The following is a 21064-nucleotide window of genomic DNA, read 5'->3' as shown; positions in this document are numbered from 1 at the left end:
ATGTCTCTTCCCTCTATATGTGTTTGTGTTAAAAATTTCCCCTTGTATAGGACACCAGTCACATTGCAGTAGTGACCCATCCTACTCCAATGTGACCTCATCTTAACTAATGACATCTGCAGTGAATCTATTTTTGAATAAGATCACTTGCTGAGATCCTGTGGTTTAGGGCTTCGATTTGTGAATTGGTGAGGCTGGGGAGGGAACAGGAGAGACATAATTCAACCTATACCAACTGGTGAAACCTGTTTTATCTTCTTGCAAGATTGACATGAGAGAGACTGAATATAAAAGCATTTTGTGAACTGTAAAGTACTACACAAACACAAGGAATTATTAAGACTTAACAATAGTTAATGGAGTTGGTTTTTTGAGAGTTACAGCACATGGCCATCCTACTGATTATTCTGTATACAACAACAGTCAAGAAGTGGCTGCACTACTTCCATGAAAGAAAATTTATTTTTTCTGCAAGTGATGTTTCTTTCTCATTTATTGATTTGCATAAAATGCTGCTTAATGGCTTAAATATTTATATTATATGGACTTAGTAAAAGCTTAATTTCCACAAAATAAAAAGGTACATTATCTCTCATTGCAGACAGTCCTTTTTTCCAAGACATTTACATTTCCTTCCCCACCCTCCTGCCCCCGCCCCCACCAGAACTTATGTAAATGGATGAGTAGCACAGAAACAAAATATAGTCTTTGCAGAGGAAAATTTGACTGGAAAAAGGGCTTGTACTTTGAAACCGAATCTTCACTCATAAGAGTTTCCCCAAAGCATAAGTAGGTAGGGGAAAACTTGAAAATCAAACTACCTGAAATGACAGAGATTTATTATTTCCCCTAAGGAGGAAAGAGAGGGAAAGCTTTCTGATTCTATCTGAGTGCTTATCCTAGATGTTAGTTTTGGCTTCATCTTCTGCCTAGAGAAGGAATGATAATAATCAACCACCATTTTCATAGAGAAGCTACAGAATTTTTTTTACACCTTTGAAAATGTTTTTTTAATTGTACAGTAGATTAGTTCCCTGCAGCTGCTGCAACAAGTTACCACTAAGTTAAAATAACAGAAATTAATTTTCTCACAGTTCTGAAGGCTACAAGACCAAAATCTTAGCAGGGCTATGGTCTCTCTAGGGGCTTTAGAGAAGAATCAGTTCCTTTTCCATTCCAGCTCTTGGTGTGGGCCCCAGCTTTCCTGTGGTGATATCACTCCAATCTCTGTCTTTGTCTTCACTTTGCCTTATCCTCTGCATGACTGTTTCTTCTCCTCTTCTGTCTAGAATCTCCCTCTTCTCCCTCTTGTAAGGACGCTTGTGATGGCACTCAGGGCCAATAGGAATAATCCAGAATGATGTCCTCCTCTCAAAATCCTTAATATAATCACACTCACAAAAGCCCTTTTTTTCCCAAATAAAGTAACATTCACAGGATCCAAGAACTTGAGGTGGGTATTTTCTAGTGGCAGTGGGGCCACTTTTCATGTATCACACGTAAGTAGAAAAAGAAAAACTGCATCCTATTTTTCAGTTCATTAATTTGCAAGCTTTTCCCAAGAAGCCTCGTGGCTGTGAGATGGAAGAGCAGGAGTTGCAGAGGAAGGTGAGCTGTGAGCAATCCTGACCCCATCTCCCCTCCATCAGACCGAACATTTCTGCACTTCTGTTGAAAAATGGCCCCTGTGAGAAATACTATCTCAAAAAAGGATTCAGGGCCTTAAAAATCAAGGCTGAAAACCATTGTGATACTGAAAGAGCTTTTCTGGCTACATAAAATTCACATGCAAAAGAATTTTTGTAAACAGAACATATACTCCATTGTGGGAGAGTCTTCTTCCCTGGTCAGACGGGGAGCCGTGCAATCTATATTCTAAGAGGCACCACAGTGACTTGATTTCCTCACCAGGATTAGGGGTCATACAGATCCAGGTAAGTCAAAGTCTTCATGGGCCTCTTCTTGATCCATTATTTGAAATTTTTGGCAGTAGCGAGAGGGATCTCCAGCACTTGGGAAGAATAAGAGAGGGCTGGGGAGGCCATTTCTGTGATGTGAACATTTCAGGGCACTGCTTCTTAGAGGAGTATTGCCATTTGTTTAAAAACATTACAGTTCCCCACAAGGAAAAGTACTGTATGGTCCCATTTGTAAATCGGTACTTAAAACAGTCCACATTCCTAGAGAGAGAAAGAAGAAAGGTGATTGCCAGGACCAGGGGAAAGGGAAGACTGAAAAGCTCTAGTTTCATAGGCAGAGAATTTCAGTTTTGTAAGATGAAAAGAGTTCTGTGCATCGATGGTGGTGATGCACAACAATATGCCTGTACTTTATGCCACTGAACTGTACACCGATTAATGGTTAAGATGTTCAATTTTATGTTATGTGTATTTTAACACAATATAAAAATTTTTCTTCTGAAGCAAGGTCAGGGACAATGCTGGTGTTCCACTTAGATCCCACTTGATTCCCGTTTAACCTATGTGCATCCTTTTCCTGTAAGATTTGGATTCTAACAAGCAGCGCCCATAGGTTATCTTCGGAGAGCTTCCCTTAGGCTACTGTGAGCCACTCTGCACTCATGAATGCCCAGAAAGTGAGTGGGTGGCTCTTATCCAAATCAAGGGTACTCACTGATGAGGACAACTCTAAGACACAGTTTCTAAGCCAGAGTTCACTTCAGGGTCAGGATGAATGAAGCCTCTGCAAGATGCTGCTTGAGATCTCACTTTTGCCTGACTTCCTCCCATAACAAGTCCTTGTCATACTTGAGAGCCTTTCCTTATGCACTTATGCACGTGGACACACACACACACACACACACATATACACACATGAAACAACATTACTGTTTGCATTCTACCTGAGTCTGAGAGAACAAATTCATGCATCAGGACCAAGCATGTGATTCACTCACTGAAAAGTATAAAGAATTATTCTGTCTTTTAGAATTTGTTGAGATTTTGTTAACATTCATAAATGTCATCAGGAAGTACGTTAAGAACGCCTTAGGAGTGATACAAAGTGTTAAGGCACTTCAGTGCAGGAGGTAAGTAATTCAGGCTAGAATAACCAAGAATGGCTGCATGGAGGAAGAGACTGGCCCTAGGAAGATAAGAAGGATTTGGTTAAGTGAGGATTGGGGGATGACAGCTCAGAGAGTAGACAATCATGCCAGAAGTGAAGATGGGAAAATAAAAAACGTGTTAGCAGAAGGTCCATTAGAGAAATCATGTTACATGCCATGCTTCCCTAAGCTACTCAGCCCATAGGCATTATGGAAGAAGTCTGAGATCAGAAAGTAGTAGGTTATTGCAATATTGAGACTTAAAGGTGCTAAGCTGGAAGAGAGGGAAAAGCCCGGGGCTAGAATCGGCAGGCCACAGGGGCTAGATGCACAAGTATTTGAAGAGACCAAATTCATAACAGACTTGAAACAAAACGAGATTCTGAGTATGAAAAGGGTAATTTTTAAAAAAGAAAAAATCATGCTTCTCCTACAAATATAAAATTAAAATGTTTCAAAGATTTTATTTCATTAAATAATGAGAGAACAAGTAAGATGTAAAAAATGAGTTCAAAAGAGAATTCAAAGAACATATATAGGCTATCAGGAATGTAGAAATAAAACTGTTAGCAGATGCATCTATGCCACTCCACCAGAAAAAAAAATTTGTACTTCAAAAACAAGAATCATTTGCATTACTATTAGTTGTCAACAATTTACAGATATATAAAATAGTTTGGTCAAAGTCGGTAAAAGACCTAGACCCCTATAAAATCAAATAATCCAAAGGCTAAGAGGGTTAATGCATCATATTCAATTGAAAGGACATCCAGAAATCTTGTGGCCATTTCAAAGCCTTTCAACTTTTCCTGACAGTGATCAAATAAGTTTGAGAAGCACTGAGTTAAACAAAGCTATCAAGTGTCTTGTCTCAGTCTTTAATGGGTAATATACATCTAGAAGCAACAAAAAGAGAATGTAGTAAAGACTATTTCCCAAATGTATTTGTTCATGAGACCCTTTATCATGGTGCTCTTTTTAAGATATTTTAAAATATCAATATAGAGCTGCTTAGGAAATCTGCACATATGTGCTTTAAGCTCTTGAAGCTAACAGAAGAAAACGGTGGAGGACATCACTTCCTTAGCCTGAGGATCTTCATGGTTTTCAGAGTTTTTTACCCATTCCTGAGTGAGCTAATAGCTCCAATAGGTTTCCTGTAACTTGCCCTTATCTTTTCTTGCACTCCCACCTTCCCATCCCGCCACATGGTACACAACACAGCTTCAAAGTAGCACATGAAGGACGGAAAGGATTAGATCGGAGATGCTGGAGAGAAAGTATGCTTGTCCTTTCCTGCTCCCCATCCCACTTTTATATCGACATCTGTTATTTGTGTCTGGTGTGACTTGGGCTTGATTATAGATGGAGACATTTCTCAAAAGAAAGGAATGGTGGCTGGGTACACCTGCCACATTTCTGTCAGCTTAGCTGTCTATTTTGAGTCTGTAAGAGCACTCACTGAAGAGTGAACAACTGTTCTCATCAGCAGTAAGCTGTTGGGAGTCAAGGATATCTTCTTCTAACCTGGCTGAGAAAATAAAGCTAAAGCACCAAGCCTTCTTTCTGGGCCAAACAGAACTCCAGGGGACAAAGCTTGGCATTTGAAACCAGAAGACTTAAATTCAAGTCCTAAACTTCTCATTCATTAATTGTATAACTTGAGCCCCTCTTGGAGCTTCTATTTTTAGAAGTTTGCTTTATACATCAAAAAGCAACTATGAAAACAAAACTGAGTTCAGAGCATTACTGTGAACATCAAACTTGACATTGAGATAACATATATGAAGCACCTACTGTATATCTGGCATATAATAATAACTCAATAAACAGCCCTCCAACTTACTACCTTTACTTAAATACAATAAAACATTGTTATTTAGAGAACAGGCAGATGGTGTGCCACTGTTGATGGTACACAGATGGTTTTACTTGATATATATATTTATTTTTATACATAATGTGAAAAACAATACTTACCCTTTAAACCCACAGTTTCATAGATAATTTTGTTTAGGAAAAAACTAAAGTATATAAGTTAAAAATAACCAAATCAACTATTAATAAAAAGAAAATATTCAGTTGATAGTATTACAGGTAGAGCATAGGTAGAGTACAGTTGCAAAAGCAGTGAATCAGTAACAGAATTTTGGGAAACACTGATATTATACGTGCTGAGTGGCTCAAAGAAGTCCTAGAAGCCAAAGGTGGAAGCTTCTGGAAGAACACTTCACTACAGAAGAGGTTTCTAAGATACCTGGACAAAAATAGACTGGACCAGATAAGTATTCTGCTCTTAGACACATTCCAGCGGAGATGAGCAGACTTGTTGGCAGAAATGGCATAGCAGGGATTCACAAGTCGGATGGATGATTAGAACACACACCCATTAAGGCCCTTTTGAACCATATGTGTCAATGATTAGAAGGACTTCTGCTGTGGAAGCCTACAGATCACAAACAAAAAGACTTAATAAAGGACTCCTTGGAAAAGGTAGTCTTCGGTAGTTGAGGGCTTGGAGATTCTCTGTTGTGTCCTGAGGGTCCTGCTGATGCAGTCACTATGGCCTGCCTCCATCTCTCTCTGCATGCCAATTTCCTGTGAAGGTTCTGCACTTTCTATTCACTGAACGCTTCCTTTGAGAATCAAGTCCAGATCCTCTGCTGCAGCGATTTCCTTTGGGTAAGAACTATGAGAAGGCACAGGGTAATTAAAGCCCACACTTGCAAGCCTGTCTGACTGACTGATGTGTACTCCCCTTTGACTGGGGTCTGATTTGAATAAGAATGCCAGCTGGCAGAGCCAAGAGAAAGCAAAGGCATAAGGAAGTCTCTTTAAATTTTAAAAAGGAAATGTCAGACCAGGACCAGGTTGGCATCTTCAGCCACATTCCTCTACCTTCTTCCCGTAAGACTCCTCACACTCAAGACTGAAGACTTGTGTAGCATTCCTGGGAGAGCCTCTACAGGGAAAAAAAAAAAAAAAAAAAATATATATATATATATATATATATATATATACACACACATATATGACCTCCTGACCTAACTATCCATACAAAACACGTTTTATAGATTGTCAGAGTAGACAACTGCCCAAGTGGAATGCTTTCCAGGGAGCTAGAAAACCCCTCAGATATCCCCTCCTGGCTGAAATCCCTTTAACAGCTAACCACGTCTTTATAAAGCAACTGCCTCCAGAGAAAAGAAATGCCATGATTGAAATTCAGGCTAAGGTGGAAATGACCAACGTGATCCTAGACCAGAGAATTTTACATCAGGAGTATTACTGCCACTGATGCTACTACTAAGAGGACATGCCAGGGACTATCCTAAGAAATGCTTCCTTTGCACTGACCCTTTTTGCACCCCTGTCCAAGAGGTACAGGCTTTCATTATTCCCACTTTACAAATGAGGGACTTCAGAACTGGGGAAGATGAGGGCTTGTCCAAGTTCACACACCTAGAGATTCTTAACCCGACCATCTGCCTGTAAATCTATCATTTTAAACTAAGAAAAGTTAACAGATTATTCAGACCAGCCCCTTTCTTTTAAAAATGAGAAACTGAGACGTGAAACTCTAGAATTAATGTGTCCACCAGGGTGCAGCCAGTAAGTGGAAGAGCCGAAACCCAAATCTAAGTATTTCAGGAAAATCCAAATTCCAGGTTCTTTCTAATAAGCAGGTGAAATGTGGTGACAGGCAGAGACATCAAGAATTCTGGGTGCCTGAAATTTAGCAGACAGAAAAGAGTGACACTGAGAACAATCAGCCTGTAACACATCGCCTTCACAGTTCTGCCTTGATGGCAGCGCACTGGAGCTGAACCTTTTGAGCCTTTACTGTTACATGGCAGCACCTTTCTAAGAGGAAGCCTTGCATTTTGATATCAACGGAGGCACAGGATAGAACTCCAGGCGTGCCACGTTACCCACAGGGCCTCAGATAAAGTACTTCCCCCGCTTGCCTGCAGGGGGAGCAGAGGCTGGCAGAGCGGAGGCCACTGGCCCACAGTCACAGGACCAGGGACCCGTAGAACACAAGTTCATATCTAGGTTTTCTATTTACAGCAATTGGGAAAATAGAATGGAGTAAGTCATCAGAGTTTCAGTTGTTGCTGTTTTGGTTTTTTGTTATTTTTGCTCATTTTTATCTGAGAGGCAGGAGAGGAAGAACAGTGTGCTGGCCTTCTAGATGCTATGTCCTGGCTGTGCTCTCCCAGAATGGCAGAGCCCTGGGGCCCATCAGCAGTGAGCCTGCCTCCCTGGCCATCCCCAGGCACCTGGTGCCACTCTCCCCACCAGGCCAGCTCTTGTAAGGAGCAGCCTTTCTGACTTCCCGTGGGAAAGGCTGCCCCTGCGACCTGGAACAGACCAAAGGGTCACTTGGAGAATGGAACAATTAGCTGCTGGGGTTGAACTGCTGTCATCAGTGACCTGGGCCAAAAAACCCTTCCCCATCTCAATACTTCAGCCTTTAGGAGGGAGGCTGGGCTCGGAGGAGGTCTTAGGCACTTGGAAGCTGATAATCCTACCCATGATGCCAGGTCCACCCAGGTCTTGCTGGCATTTATGGGGGGTGGATTTGCTCTGAGTAAGCAGCTGGGTTGGAGGGATAAATGCCTCTCGGGGCCTAGGGCAGGTTTAGATCCCAGTGCCTCACTTCTCCACGCCAGGGTCCCCTGTGAGGGACTGTAGCCATTAATTAGACATCCGGATGATGTTTAGGGCCCATGACTTCAATCCCTGTTAGGTTTTTTTGGTTTCTTACTTTTTTTGATTGTTTTTAAACAAATCAAACCCTTCTGAAACTGTCTGCAATTGGAGAAGAAATGACTAAAGGAGAGGCAGGTAACTAAATGGCAGAGTTCTGGCTCTGAAATCTTACAAACCTGGGTTTAAATCCCTAGTACCTCTCAACTTGTGTTGCTGCTGGGCCACTTCTCAATCTCTCTCTAAGCCTTGGTTTCCTTATATATAAAATGAGAATAATAGCACTTCTTATTTGTATTAGAATTGTTTTGATCCTACACAATAAATGTTAGCTATTATCATACTGTAATGCAATTCGCTATTATTTTGTCTGTATTCCCATGAGTAGTGAATCAGGTATATAAGAATAGAAACCACAGCCTCTCTGCTCACCACTTGATGTAGGCTGAGTTCCCCTAAAAGTCAGCCCCTAGACAAGTATTTGAGAGCAAGTAGTTCATTTGAAGCTAATCCCAGGAAGCATGGGTAGGAAAGTAGGAAAATAGGAAAATAAGGCAAGAATGGGGGAAGGAGCTGATAATGAGAACATGTATCATCTAACCAGGAACTGGCAAGGGCAGCTGAGGTTCCATCTTATTATGAAACTCTAGGAAGTCACACCTCCATGTCACACATCTCAAGGGGTGGGATTGGGGTGCTTATCCACCAACAACCTTTGGATGAAGGGAAGGGCTAAGCAGATGAGGAAACTGGGCTGTTTATGCACTAACACTTGTCCATCACTGAATGAGGGCTTCTCCCAAGAGGCATTAAGTCCCTGGTACTCCCACCTGCTCTGGGCACCGGGTAGAAAACCCTGGGGCAGAGAGTTATGGAGCTTCATATGACAGCATCAGCATGGACTGCAGCAGTGGATGGCAGAAAGACACGAGCAGGGCACCAGCAGTCCACAACTCCTCTGTCACCTGGCCTTTGGTACAATGCCAGACACATGAGTGGTGTGTGGTAAATACTGAATACACGAATGGCAGAAATAGACACAGATATTGACAACTATAACACAAGACAGTAACTGATCAGAATCATAAAAGAGGCAATTAAATTAGCAAGGGAGGTCAAAGGAAGATAAAGTTTATTTTTATCTAGGAGTTATTTGAAGGTAAAAGGAGAACAGGGCGGCAGAGGATGAGATGATCACACAGCATCACTGACTCAATAGACGTGAATTTGAGCAAACTTCGGGAGGTAGTAGAGGGTAGAGGAGCCTGGCATGCTGCAGTCCAAGGTGTCGCAAAGAGTTGGACACAACTGAGCAACTGAACAACAACAACAATAGGAGTTATTAATTTCGAAGAAGAGATAGCAACTGAGTGGGGGTCCTTAAGACTATGTTGGGCAGAATTGTATCCCCCAAGAAATTCATATGTGAAGTCCTAGTGCCCAGTACCTCAGCATGTGATTGGATTTGGTGATAGAGTATTTGAAGAGGTGATTAAGTTAAAATCTAATCTGTCATCAGTCTAATCTATTATGACAGATGTCCTTAGAAGACAAGGAAATTTAACCCCAGGCAGTTACAGATGATAAGGCCATGTGAAGACACAGGGAAAAGACAGCCTTCTATAAGCAAAGGAAAGAGGCCTGGAACATATTCTTCCCTCATGAACTTCAGAAGGAGCCAATCTTATTGACACTTTGATCTCAGACTTCTGGCTTTCAACACTGTGAAGATAAAAACATTTCTGTCGTCACACCGCTCAGTTCCTGGTACTTTGTTATAATAGCCCTAGAAAACTATGCAGGATTTGTAGCTGGGATTCTGCAAGGTTGGGTCTCAGCATGGCAGATTGCTTACATATTGTAGAAGCTAAAAAACTTTATTCTGTGATGAATTTAGCTGAGTGGCAAGTGGAGGAGAGGGATTCTAACAGAGACAAGTGCAAGCATAACGGCATGGAGAACAGAAAGTGTGACAGCTGCTAGAAACAGCAAGTTCAGTTTGGCTAGAGCCTGCATGTGGCATGGTGTTGGGATGCTAGATCGTGTTCAGAATGAATCAGTACCATGTTAAGGAGTGTTGTTTGGCCCCTAGGTCAAGTTTGACTCTTTGTGATCCTGTGAACTGTAGCCCACCAGGCTCCTTTGTCCATGGAATCCCCCAGGCAAGAATACTGGAGTGGGTTGCCATTTCCTTCTCCAGGGGATCTTCCCAACCCAGGGATCAAACCTGAGTCTCCTGCATTGGCAGGTGGGTTCTTTACCATTGAGACACCAAGGAAGCCCCATTAAGGAGTGTGGACCTCATTAAAGGGTGTTGTAGCAATGATCCCCTGCAACAATTACAGCTTCCTGGATCCCTCTTTTGATTCTGGGCTTGACTAGATAGACATTAGCAAGTGTGGTGCAAGCCAAGTCTTAAGAAACCCTGAGACAGGTGCACTTCAGACAAGCTGTGTCAGGTAAGACTCCTAGACCCACCCACCTACTCACATCCAGATACATGAATGAAGCCATCTTTAGACATTCCAGCCCAATGGAGCCAACCCAGACCAGAAAAACAACCCACCAAACTGCTAAAAGTAATAAATATTGATTGCTTTAGTCCACTAAGTTTTGAATGGTTTACAGTGAAAGCCACTTAATATAATAGGGAAGTCACTAAAGGTTTCTGGAGGTGGCAAGGGGGTATAACTGAAGTTTTATGACTAATCTGGAAATAGTGTGCATGATTTAGAAGGCAACTGTTATAGCTATTCTCTAATAGGATTAGGTAAATCAATCTTTTGCTCCGCCTTCTGTGGATTTCTCTGGCACCAAGACCAAGATGGGGCCAAGCACTGGAAACCTTGATTGTATAATGGATCTGTCATCTAGAGCTACAGTTCACAATGACTGTGAGATCTGCTTTTTTGGACCTAAATTTCTCGAGCAAGAAGCAAATGTCAGAGGTGGAATTCCAAGGTAACAGAGCAATAGAAGTATTATCAAATGCCAAAACAAGAGGGAGCAAAACAAAATAATGTAAAATTCATAGTGTCTGAACTGCAGGGGAAAAACGGTCTCAGCTGGAGTTTGGGTCAGACTAAAAGAATGGCTTTCACAACTCAGAGATGGAGCACATGTCTGAGCTGACTGTGGCAGGTTCTGACTCTTGTGCTTGGTCCTGACTCTTTCAACCTTGGGAGACAGCCAGCACCACTTGGCATAACTGGAATGTGATGAAGATTTGGGGGATTATTTTTACTTCAGAGCTATGACCAAAGGCTAAGTGAGAAAGGAGATGGGAACTTCCTAAGGACTCTGCCTGCCAATGCTGGAGATGCAAGTTCAATCCCTGGGTTGAAAAGATGCCCTGGTGAAGGAAATTGCAACCCACGCCAGTATTCTTGCCTAGGAAATTCCTTGGACAGAAGAGCCTGGTGGACTAGAGTGTATACAGTTGCAGAGTCTGACATGACTGAGTGACTGAGCACGAGAGAGAAGGTAGAGATCGTTTCCTGATATCAACCGTCATATTCTTCTCCCTAACTTTTCTGAGAACTTGATGTGCTGTGTCATGCAAACAAACTCTACATGGAGACAGGATTCCATAACAGTGCTCTTCATTTTTGAGGACCACCATATTTCCAATCTGGAGAAGGCAATGGCACCCCACTCCAGTACTCTTGCCTGGAAAACCCCATGGACAGAGGAGCCTGGTGGGCTGCAGTCCATGGGGTCGCTAAGAGTCGGACACGACTGAGCGACTTCACTTTCACTTTTCACTTTCATGCATTGAAGAAGGAAATGGCACCCCACTCCAGTGTTCTTGCCTGGAGAATCCCAGGGATGGGGGAGCCTGGTGGGCTGCCATCTATGGGGTCACACAGAGTCGGACACGACTGAAGACTTAGCAGTAGCAGCATATTTCCAATCAGAGTACCCCTCCCAGCAACTTTGTCCTGCAGCACTGGGCTATGCGTTTCTGGTATTCACAAGCAGCCCAACCAAAGCCATGGGAACAATGTGACTTCCCAGAGGGTCAAAGCAAGCCAGAAGCAGAAGCTAAATCAGAAACCATTCCTTCATAAACCATACCTCCTGTGTGACTTTATCCACAAAGCCAGTTCTACCCCAATTTAGCTATTCATAATTCCCCCAAAGATGAGAATGAGGATAATTCATGAAACTAGAGAAACTGCATGCTTTGTTTTCCACTAAATTCCAGTGTACTCTTTAGCATGTCAAACCACAAGAGACTTCAGCTGAGATACAGAGGAGAGAGACAGTGAAAAATTTGGGTCTAGCTCTGCTAAATTTGTTTCACCATAAAAAAAAATCATAATCCACTTTAATTATGATAAAGAACCCAGAAATGATTCTCTTTCTACCCCAATTCCCTCTACACACACATTTTTTAACTTCAAAGGAAGTTGATCCTCTGATTACTGGTAAGCAACATCACTGACGCATGTGTTGAGAGCATGAGTCTTTGTGTCTCTATGGAACCAATTATCTGCAGGGCTGGAAAATTAAGAAGTTGAATTATGTTTCCGTGGATGCATGTTCAGATGCTAGACATTAGTGCAGAGTTGAGAGCTATAATAATCCTCTCCAGATAAATCCTCATCAAAACACAGGACTTCAACAACCTGCTGTCTTCACTTGCTGAGTATGTAGGGCTTCAGGTTCAGGCCAGTATTATGCACAAGACCTAAATTTAGTGACATTTTCATGAATTTTCTCTAACAGAGTTTCACACATGTCTCACACAGATTGTTAAGGGCTGCTGCTGCTGCTGCTAAGTCACTTCAGTCGTGTCTGACTCTGTGCGACCCCATAGACGGCAGCCCACCAGGCTCCCCTGTTCCTGGGATTCTCCAGGCAAGAACACTGGAGTGGGTTGCCATTTCCTTCTCCAATGCATGAAAGTGAAAAGTGAAAGTGAAGTCACTCAGTCATGTCCCACTCTTAGCAACTCCATGAGCTACACCCTACCAGGCTCCTCCGTCCATGGGATTTTCCAGGCAAGAGTACTGGAGTAGGGTGCCATTGCCTTCTCTGATTTTTAAGGGCATATTTCCTTTAAGTGGGACTAACTGGTTTCTGAACTTGGCCAGCTGCTCACGTATAGATATTTGATATCATACTCAGCTTTGAGTGAGATTGATGGGTTTTTGAATCTGTGACAAGCAAGCCCCAATTGAAGCGTGTGCTGTGCTGAGCTTAGTCGCTCAGTTGTGTCCGACTCTTTCTGACCCCACGGACTGTAGCCCATCAGGCTCCTCTGTCCATGGGGATTCTCCAGGCAAGAATACTGGAGTGGATAGCCTTTCCTTTCTCCAGGGCATCTTCCCAACCCAGGGATTGAACCCAGGTCTCCTGCATTGCAGGCAGATTCTTTACCAGCTGAGCTATCAGGGAAGCCCCAGATGAAGCATAGTAAAGGGATAACAATAGAGTCTTAGGAGAAAGGAAGCAACAATAGCCCCAAGTTTTATTATTAATATTATAACATTAAATAGTATGGCTAATGTTATAAATAGTAATAGCAGATAATATCTTTTGAGCTCTTAGTAGGTGCCTATGTCCAAATACCAGCTTCATCACTTACTGTTGGTTTGACCTAGAAAACTTACTGTATTAGTTTCCAGAGCTGCTGAACAAAGTATCAAACTGGGTGGATTAAATACAAATTTATCTGATAGTCCTAGAGGCTAGAAGTCTGATATCAAGGCGCCTTCAGGGCCGCGATCCATCTGCTGGCTCCAGGGGAGAATCCTTTTTGGCCTCTCCTAGCTGTTGGTGTTTGTTGATGATTCTCGGGATTCTGTGGTCTGTAGATGCATCACTCCAGTCACATGGCTGTCTCCCCTCTGTGTTTGTTGATCTCTGTGTCTAAATTTTCCCTTTTTATAAGGACACTTGTCATACTGAATTAGGGCTCACACTAATGACCTCATTGTAACTTGATTAGCTCTTCAAAGACCCTATTTCCAAATAAGGTCTCATTCTGAGACACTAATAGTTAGGACCTTAACATACGTTTGGCCGCAATGGAAGGGGACACATTTCAACCCATAATAGTTACCTAACCTCCCTGCTACACTCATTTCCCCTTCACAGAATGAGGATGCGATGAGTACTGACCTCCCAGGGCTGCTGAGAGGATGAAATGAGATAATGTATGTAAAGTGTATCTACTATATGCATAATGCCTGGCATATAGCTGGAAGGCAGGAAATGTTAGCTATTATTATCATCAAAGTGGGGATATAGATCCTTAAAGCTCAGTTTGTTTCACTTTGCTTTACAGAGGAGAAGCCCACGCTGATAATATTTTCCTCCAGCTCTAAAGGCCATAATGATTTTTCATAACAGTATGAGTTGATTTTGACATCTCGTATTTTACCAATGTGTTTGCAAAAAAATTTACTTTTTATTTGAATAATGCTATCTATTCAAACTATGATAAAATCACTTTGAATAAATACCTTACTCCTGGCAAGTAAATAAACCTTAAAGGTTAAACCTCTAATCAATTTTGAAAAGGTTAGTAAATCTTCTAGATTATCTCTAAAATATGAGAAATAAAGGTTCTAAAATGTAATATTAAGGACTTCCATTCTCCTAACAATGCTGATATAGGTTAAATATGTTGCAGATACTGGGAGACTGCCTCACAACACTGAAAAGAGCATGACTTTTAGATTCAAGTATATCTGTGCTCACCTCATAATGCCACTGCTAATGGCTCTTATGGGACCAGGGGGAAGTTACTGAACATTTTTCATTTCTGATTTCATCATCCATGAAATGAGGATAATAACGTTCTCTCAAAAGTAAGACAGCCTAACCACTGATGGATAATGGATAAACAAAATGTGGTATATACTTATGACGGAATATTATTCAGCGTTTAAAAAGAAGGACATTCTGACACATGCTACAACATGGATGAAAGTTGAGGACATCATATGAAGTGAAATAAGCCAATCACAAAAAGACAAATACTACATGATTCCACTTACATTATTCTATATGGATAATCAAATTCATAAAGACAGGAAGTAGAATGGTGGCTGCCAGAGGTGGGGGGGAGGGGGTTGGGGAGTTATTATTTACTGGGAATAGAGTTTCACTTTTTCAAGATGAAAAGATTTCTGGAGATGGATGGTGGTGAAGACTATACAACAGTGTGAATATACTTGACGCCACTGAATTGCACTCTGAAAAAATACTTAAGATGGCACTTTTTATGCCATATGTTTTCAAAAATTAAAAAGAAAATGTTAGAAGGCCTAAGAAAAGCCACTAATTAGTATCTGGCATATATCTATAAGAGGTAGCAACAGACACATCCCATGATTAATACTCTCCTTCCTTCCTCCCCGCAACAATCCTTGCAAAAAGAAATGGTGTGTATGTGCCCATAGCAGTTCAGTGTAAAAGACTGCAGATAATCCACTAACATTTTATTTTATTTTATTTTTTTATTTTTTTGGTATACAATAATGTTTTATTGTATTTATTTATTTTTTAATTTTATTTTATTTTTAAACTTTACATAATTGTATTAGTTTTGCCAAATATCAAAATGAATCTGCCACAGGTATACTAACATTTGATTTTAAAATGAACCTAATTAAGTAGGTAGAAGACACTGGATAAAGTGATAAGAAAACTAGTCCATGTGCTACTATCACCTTATTCTGTGACTTTGAGCAAGTCACTTAGCTTCTTTGAATCTATTTTCTCATCTGTCAAATAAGAGGGTTGAACTAGGTGACCCATATTACATCCCAGTCCTTAGAAGTTTTCATTACATAAATAAAGCCAAGACATGGTATTTACAAATGAAGAGTCATAGCTTAGTATGCTAATATGTCCTCTTCGTGAGGAAAATAGGAGAGGGGAAATAGACACCTTTTGCCATGCTAGCATGGTAAATTGACCAAAGGGAGAGAAATTGATTTAAAAACAGGATGAAATGAGCAACCAACAGCAAAATGTTACTCTATTTCAATGTTATTGTATTTAAAAGAATACAGCTTTGCAAGATGAAAAAGTTCTAGAAATCTTTACCCAAAAAAACACATATAATAAAGACTTTACTGTGCACTTAAAAATGGTAAAGATGGTATATTTTTTTATTAAGTGTTTTTTTTTTTTAACCACAGTAATAAAAAAATAAAAAGAATGTGGGCACACGATTTTCAATTTTCTTTCTTTGACCTCCCTTCTCACAAACAATACCAATGGCTTGCAAATTTTCTTAGGCAGCAAATTCATTCTTCAAAGGACATTTTATGGGAAAATGACTGTTAAAAAAGAAAACAAACTGAAAATGGAGTACTAGATGGAGGGGGACTAAACCTCCCAGTCGGGGTCTCTCCTCCTTGTTCTCCGGCCTACCCCTGAGCCCGCGGAGGACTCCTAGGTCTGCAGCAGGTGAGTCTGGAAATCAATGCTGTGTCCTCGATAAAGAAATGTAGATGCCTTCTCAGTGCACTCAGTTCGGAATTAATCAATAATGGTAGAGCTTTACCAGTCTAAGCCCTACAATCCATCTAACCATTTACTGTAAGTAATGATAAAGTGGACCTGAGAGGAGGTGTTTCATCTGTTTCCATGAAGAGAGTTCATGGATCTAATAGAGGGGGAAAGAAAGCATCAGTGTCTGCTGCGTTCACTAATTCCAGAGTTTAGCACATGCTCAGTAAAGATACGCATAAATGATTACATTCCAGAAAAGACCCAAGCTCTAGGAAAGATATATCTAGAAAAGAAGTGTATTATTCATTAATTCATTCAAAATAAATGATTTCTTTACCATCAGCTATATTCCAGTCCACTGTACAAGCTAGGGATAAAAACATAAATCATTTCTACATAGAAGGAGCTCAGTGTCTGGTATGAGAGACGTGTTTCAGCAGATAATTCTTAAAAAACTGTGGGAAATGAAGGAGAATTATGCACAGAAAGTTATGGCAATGCCAGACCAGCTGAGAAGGAGCCAGAGAAGGTTTGCTGAAGTAAGGAAAGGAGAGCTCGTAAGCCAACAGCGGGAAGAAGATTGGGCGGCAAGCCCTAAACGTGAGTGCATGTGAGGGAACCTTGGAATACTGGGACCACAGAACATACACAGAAAGAGAGAAATGGGAAAGATGAAACTGAAGAGCTGGGTCGTGGTGAGTCTGTGCATGAGTAGGGCTCTGCCTTTGCCTGGCCTCTTTCCTCCAAGTGATACTTCCATGAAAACTCAGAATTCTGTAATCCATAGTTTACTTGTACTCCATGGAGGAGGCAGGGAGAAAGAGCAAAGAAGATGGCTAAAAAGAAAAAGCAAGGAACATTTCACTTCCTCAATGGAAGCAACCATAAAAAAAAAAAAAAAAAAACACATGACATTTTCCCAAAGAAGTTTGATTTACTTGGCATCCAGAAGGCCTGATCAGGTCTCAGATCGGTCCCTTCAGGTACTCTCAATACTTTCCATTCTTGCGACATGTCACTTCCCAGCTCTCTTTAATGAAGACATTCACTTATGACCCTAACGTTTCTTACTAAACGTTAGAAAACTCAGGCATCATTTCTCTACAGGGCAGTGCGAACACCTGAGTAATCTTCCTCTGGTCTGAAGGGCTGTGCAGTGACAGGGGGTGGTGCTCTCCAGAGTTTGAGTCAAAATTCTGGCTCTAAGCGAGGGACTTCTTGGTACCACTTTTCCTTTCCTATATGAACGGCCGCCACTAAACATCAAACGAGCACAGAAAATGAAAATGACCTAGGGAAGACTGGAATTAAAATCTGATAGGAAAGACCTCAGAATTCTCACTACTGTTTCTAAGAAAAAAGTATGTATATCTTAAGTTTTTAAATCCTTTAGTTGATAGAAATCAAAGCGCTGCTTTGTTCCATGCTAGAGTACATGCACTGTTCTCGTGTCAAGGCACACCTCAGGAACCCAACAGTCCCATTTGCTGTACGCAGACCACGGCTTACTGGGAGAATAGGGATTTCAGAATCAATGCAACTCAAAAGCAAATATCCTTTTGGGGTTCCCAAATCAATGTTCTAGAATCTGAATTATATTGGTAACCAGGGAGAAGCAAGCTTTCTACTTCATTGCTCAAAGTCCTAACACTTCCCTTGTGGATTCAATTCTCAATTTCAATTAATTAAAGAAGGAAGAAAAACATATTGAAGTCTTAGACTCTTCTAGTGTCCCCCTTTTTTATTGTCTGAATAGCAAAGTGAAAGTGAAAGTCACCCTGTCCGACTCTTTGCCACTCCTTGGATTGTATAGTCCATGGAATTCTCCAGAGCAGAATACTGGAGTGGGTAGCCTTTCCCTTCTCCAGGGGATCTTTCCAACCCAAACTACTTTATTATTCAGGACAATAGATTTTGCATATATTATCAGATAAACCTAAATCATTTTTGTGACTAAATTTAGATTATTGATTAAGTGATACTTGGGGGAAAAAAGTTTGATTTTGGTACCAATACTGGAAAAGATGGAGGGCAGAAGGAGAAGAGGGCTTGAGAGAATGAGTTGGCTGGATGGCATCACTGATGCAATGGACATGAACTTGGGCAAACTTCAGGAGATGGTGAGGTACCGGGAGGCTTGGCGTGCTGCAGTCCATGGGGTCACAAAGAGTCGGACACAACTGGGAGACTGAACAACAACAACCAATACTCAAGAAGAAAAATGCTTCTACATTTTCAGTAAAACTACAACAAACTTTTTTGATAAAAATGGAGACCTGGTTAAAGTTTGAAAATAAAAGTTTGAAGCCTTACATTGAAAACCAAAAGATGACAGATCCACAATTCTATGAATTGGTGTAACAACTTATTTTTGTAAGGCTTTGTTTTTTAGAACAGTTCTAGGTTCACACAGTTTTAGGTTCATATCAAAACTGAGTAGGAAATTCAGAGTTCCAAGGTACTCCAAACCCTGCCACATGCGTGACCTTCCTCACCCGTCCCCCACCAGAGTGCTATATTCATTGCAATCAGTGAACCTATACTGACACGTGATTATCACCCAAAGTTTATATTAGAACTTGCTCTGGGTGTTATACATTCTATGGGTTTTGACAAATGGATCCAGCACTACAGTGTCATACAAAATACCTTCACTGTACTAAAAATCTTCTGTGCTCTACCTATTCATCCCTCCCATTCTTCATCCCTCAGACAACCACTGATCTTTTTACTGTCTTATAGTTTTGTCTTGTCCAGAATGTCATGTAGTTGGACTCATACAATAGTAACCTTTTCACATTGACTTCTTCCACTTAGCAATATGCATCTATGTATGTTTGCTTCACATTCTTTCATGACTTGATAGCTCTTTTAGTTTTAGTGTTGAATAATATTCCATTATCTGGATGTATTATACCACAGTTTATTTATTCATTCACCTATTGAAAGACATCTTGGTCATCTCCAAAGTCAACAATTCATTTTTAATCTCCAGTTTTTAAAAAAGTAGCTATCTTAGATCAATTGTTATCTTTATTTCCTCATTGAATTTCTCAGGCAGCTCAGCCATACTCTTAACAGATGTGTGAATTCCCAATAACAAACAAGCCTGCATGATTGGCTTTGCTTGCTTCCTCTGAAAAGTAACTCACTATTTTCATAAGGCAGCCCATTTCATTACAGGATGTCCCTAATTATTTTAAACAGTTCTTCCTAATGGCTGACTCATCTGCATCTCTCAAAATAGTCCTTGTTTCCATGTATATTTCCAAATGTATTTTTTAATCAAAATCTCAGTATTTTTTCTATTGTTTAAAGGGGAAAAATAGAATTGTTGTTTTATTTTTTTATCCACTTTTGCAATTTATGTTCTCGAAATATTCACAACAATCATAGATTTTCAGACAACTAATGTGACCTCTGACACACTTTTTTCCTCCTAGATAAGCACTGCTAACCCTTGAAGCTTCCTCTCACAACATCATTTTGAGTCTCCAAAAATCATTCTGGCCATCCTCTAAACATGCTTCTTTTTTATAAATATATTTTTTTCTTCAGATTTGGGCACAATCTTCCGTGAGTAATTGGGGGGATGTCGAGGAGAGGGAAATAATTATCTCTCGTGTGAAGAATATACATTCCAATTACTGCAGTTGGAGGCTGAATCAGCTTTTCTGCCACACTATTCTGAGACCACATTAAACCTACAGTTAATTAAAACTCACTCCTTTTCCATCTGCTCCACAGTACCTCCTCACTTCTTTGTCATATTCTCCATCTTAAATTTTGTCCTGTTACTTTTAGACCTGTTATATTAATCTGAAAAGATAACTTTGAAAACTTTCTCTAGTATCCAAAGTATCGGCCCTCTCACTCTGTTTTATGGTACTTGTGGTTTTGATCAACTGCTTTTCATTCATTCATTCATTCATTGAGCCAGTACTAAGTGTCAATTATGGTGTCAGGCTCTGGGCCAGGTTCTGGGGCTACATGACACACGTTAAGTCTCTATTCTTAGGAAACATATGGTGTAGTGTAATAGCAGATTATAACTGATCATACTAATACATGTGTAGTTACAAACTGATGTAACTGTTCTGAGATTTTTTTTTAATGAAATTGTATTAATGATTAAAACAAAGTAACCTAGAATGCAGGGAAGTGGTAATGAAAGGCTTTCCTAGAGAAATGGCGGTCAAGCTGAGACCAAAAGGACAAGTAGAAGTTAATAAGACAAAGGTGTAGGGGTGGAAAGTATTTCAAACAGAGAAGTCCTAGAAGAGAAGGAAGCATATCATTATTCAGGGATCAAACCGAGGCTGGAGTAATCTGGAATACAGAGTGATGGTCACGGGAGAATCATGCCACAGACATACGCAGGACCAGACCCCATAAAGTCTTTGTAGGATGGATTGATGACTTGGCTGTACTCTGTGCTGTGCTGTGCTTAGTTGCTCAGTTGTGTCAACTCTCTGTGACCCCATGAACTGTAGCCCACCAGGCTCCTCTGTCCATGATACTCTCCAGGCAAGAATACTGAAGTGGGTTGCCGTGTCCTTCTCCAGAAGATCTTCCCAACTCAGGGATCCAATCCAGGTCTCCTCCATTGCAGGCAGATTCTTTACCATCTGAACAACCAGAAAAGCCCAAGAATACTGGAGTGGGTAGCCTATCCCTTCTCCAGGAGAGCTTCCTGACCCAGGAATTAAAACAGGGTTTCTTGCATTGCAGGTGGATTCTTTACTAGTTGCTGTTTGTTTGCTCTTGTTACTCTTCTTGAATGCTACTTACTTCCGTACAATTTCTACA

The 21064-nt window shown here is 40.8% G+C and overlaps 1 long non-coding RNA gene across 1 annotated transcript in view; it reads right to left on the bottom strand.

Annotated features, from left to right (window-relative positions):
• The window catches only part of LOC104975528 (uncharacterized), a 196520-nt gene that overhangs the window by 7578 nt on the left and 167878 nt on the right, over positions 1–21064 (bottom strand). The window contains exon 3 of the long non-coding RNA XR_009492355.1: positions 5966–6029. This is a non-coding gene — a long non-coding RNA (uncharacterized lncRNA). The remainder of the gene's footprint in view (positions 1–5965; positions 6030–21064) is intronic.

This window comes from Bos taurus, chromosome 22 (genome assembly GCF_002263795.3).
Source record: "Bos taurus isolate L1 Dominette 01449 registration number 42190680 breed Hereford chromosome 22, ARS-UCD2.0, whole genome shotgun sequence".
NCBI classification, from domain to species: domain Eukaryota; kingdom Metazoa; phylum Chordata; class Mammalia; order Artiodactyla; family Bovidae; genus Bos; species Bos taurus.
The sequence above is the reverse complement of the archived record's forward strand: the minus strand, read 5'-3'. Positions and strand labels throughout refer to the sequence as shown.